Here is a 3664-nt window from a genome sequence, read left to right on the forward strand (position 1 = left end):
AATAAACATAATCTCGCGCAGATAAGTAATATCGGCGCGGTGCTCAATGAGCAATGAAAGTTCAATCACAGTTAATTACAGATGGTCTCGAGAGCGAAACGTTCCTTTTTGCGTTCATAGACCGTCTATTGGGAAGTGACGGCAATGACGGATTCGCGTTACGACCTCGTCTCTAATTACTGTACACGATATTAGCTATAGCAACATGAATCATTGCTATCAATAAAATAGAACGGGCGCGCCTTTGAACAAGCTGCTGAAAAATTGAAAGAATGTTAATAACTTCTTGCTGTTACTTAATCACGTGCGCGGCTTATAAAGATGAAGAACTAGTTCTTAATCGAAAGTGTTTGTCTTAAACATACGCGCGGAATCGTCAACGTCAAAGTTTGAACGTTAGATTAATTAGCAATGATAGGGTAGGACTTCATGTAACCTGAATGCTATTTTCGCATATCAAAAGGAATTAAGTAATTTAATTACTCATGAATATATATATCTCCAATTAAATAAAAAATTATAATTTATGTAAAAAGTATCTAATGAGAAAAACGTATTAATTTATAAAAAAAAAATAATTTTAACATATCCAAAATTTGAAAAGACTTATCTACGAAATTGAATTATTGATTTATATTCATAAATTTAAAACGGAATTATTTTTTTATTATACTAATTAGATGTATCTCAATTTTATAGTAATTTAATTATTATTAATTCAACGCACGAGAACAACACACTGGCATACTAAACCAATTCTATTATTTATAATTATTTTTTATGAAAATAAATATATAAATACTTTTTTAATTGAAACATTAGATATTGAAGAATATAACAACATACTGAGCAAATATATGAATCTTTATTAATAAAAGAAATGTTATAAGCAATGAAAAAAGTATTGAAAACGCCTTAGAAAAATAAATCCGGATATGCCACACAAAAATTAAAAAATATTTTATTTCTTCTAATGCTTTTTAGCAAGATATGATGACAATATTTTATTCGATGTTATTCTTTAGAATTTGAACGGATAGATTTACAAATATAGAGACTTACGTATAAAACAGCCACGAAAAACCTACTATTGTTCCAATTTTACAGCATGTTTAGCTATAAGTAGGGACGATGCAGAAATACATGAGAGAGAAAAAAATCAATTTGATCTATTTGCAGAAATACCAACATTTTGCGGGTATGTGGCGTCATCTGAACGGAACATATCAATACTTGAATAAAAACTTAACAAAGATTCTCAGTTGGTAAAGTTTTCTCTGTCCAACAATAATAATTACGAATAAATAATAAAGGAATAATAATTAAGAAATAATAATTAAATTTCACTTAGTTAATATTTAAATAGCCTATATCGAATAATATAGTGTACAATATTTCCAGTATAATTATGACATTATTAATCAAAATGACAACACATGTGTGATGAAAATTTGCATTATTGAATTAGAAACGAAATACTTTCGCTCTAAAAATAGATATATGGCTATATTCAAAAGCAGTTTTCCATTTTTATTGTAAAATTCTTTAATGATTCCTTATTTAGTTATTTATTGAATCTAAATTATAGAGTAAGAGAATACAATTTCGAACATGGTACAATTCTGAAATAAGATTTGAATTAAATTTTCGAAGTTTAAGATAGATATTTTCCTATTTAACATCCTTCAGTACTTTCCACACAATAAGAGAGTTACCAAACTTAAATCTGGAAAATTGGATTCAAATTAATTTTATTCAGAATTATACCATATTTGAAATTGTTACCACTCTACCCATAAATCCTATAAATCAATTATATTAAAGAACTGTAACAGTTGCAAAGCTGCTCCTGCTGAATGCAGTTATTGAGGCGTTTCGTTTTGCGTGTCTCTTGATATAAAAGTTCGCGCATAGCTTTTTACACTGCTCAGAAGCAAAAGGATACAATATTAAACAATAAACGCAGAAATATTAGATTTTAGGTTTTTCATCGAATTCCATATTAACCACGTGAAAACCGAATCGAAAGGGAATAGTCGTGACAACCGCAAATATAAAAACATTACATTACAGCAATTTTCTTTTGTGCGTAGTGACGTCTATGCACGCTTCATATGGATAACGCGAGCAAAAACTTGCGTGCGGCATAGACTGCAATATTTTCGCACTTGTCACGTCGAGAGATCATAAAAGCTGAAATTGTCTGCGCTTCTGTGCGAATAACCGCAAGACAGAGCAACCGCAATATATTGCTCCTCAGTCAGCCAAGTTATTTCGTTATGACAGCTTCTAATACCTCCTGCGGACGCGATTTAAATGTGATTGTTCGCATTGGTAGATTTGCCAGGCGGGTGTAACAAATGCAGACAGAGTTTCATTTTCTGCAGCAGCTTTATGAAAACGCAGTCCAGTAAACAATAGCTTGTAAAAGCTTGAATTTCGAAAATCTCGATATAGTACATTTTTTACAAAATAATTAATGAATTTTTATAACAGCCTAATTTTTTTAATGAATATGGAACTTAAAATAAATCGATAGAAATATTCCATTTTTTTTAGCATTAATCGCCATTACCCAATAAAATATTAACAAAATTATCATAACATCAATATTGTAATTTTATATTCAATAATATAACTATTACGCATAATATGTGTCAAAAATACATTGTTGAATATATATATATAATATTAATTACCGTGAATTGATGTTTATTGGATATTAATTAATGATTATATAATGATTGCATGCGGTATTTAATGCGTTATGATATATAATATTACACGACGAACACTTGTGAATAATTTTTGAATATCCATGATGTTTGTTTTTTAACAGCAATAATTGCTGTTGAATCTAAATACGTATGTGTTACATACAATGTATCTTGATATAAGCAAACAATGAATGGCATAAATTCTATTATTTCTCTTTAATTACATTCAATTTAATTCAATTATTACTCTTTGATTACAATTAATGATAATTAATGAAAAAATTCGTTAAATGAGCGGTATTTTGAATTCAAAATATACAAGAGCAAATTCAGCATAATTTTGTGATAAATATACGTATATTGCTTCGAGAAATTTAACTCAATCATCTTTGTAACAGATCAAAACAAATCTAAGTATCAGTATATTATCACAGATTAGTTGCTACCATAATATCTAACAGAGTACAAGCACAGGATAACATAATCACTAAATTTTTGATAGTGCTCGGATAATTTAATCAGTATGTACATATTTCTATTAAATATTAAAGTATTAAAAAATATCTAATAACAAAGTTTTTAATATTACATGTAATTAAGTAATAATAGTTCAAAAATGTTTGTCACAATACAACATGCTATTCCTCTTTATATATATATTTCTCCAGAAAGTCTGTGTCAACATAATACAACAAGTAAATATTTGTGAAGTGAAAAAGTTACAACAATAATATGACTTATATATAATTAAACATTTTAATGTGTTTTAATTATTTTGATAATTTTATTGACACACTGCTACTTTTCTCAATTTTTTATTATTATTAAAAGTATTTCTCAACTTTATGAAGCATTATACAAAACGCGTGTATAAAATAATAAAATGATAGAAATTACGATTAATTTTTTGAAAGATATACACATATATATATATATATATATATATA

Source organism: Atta cephalotes (assembly GCF_000143395.1).
Source record: "Atta cephalotes unplaced genomic scaffold scaffold00015, whole genome shotgun sequence".
In the NCBI taxonomy this organism is placed as follows: Eukaryota; Metazoa; Arthropoda; class Insecta; order Hymenoptera; family Formicidae; genus Atta; species Atta cephalotes.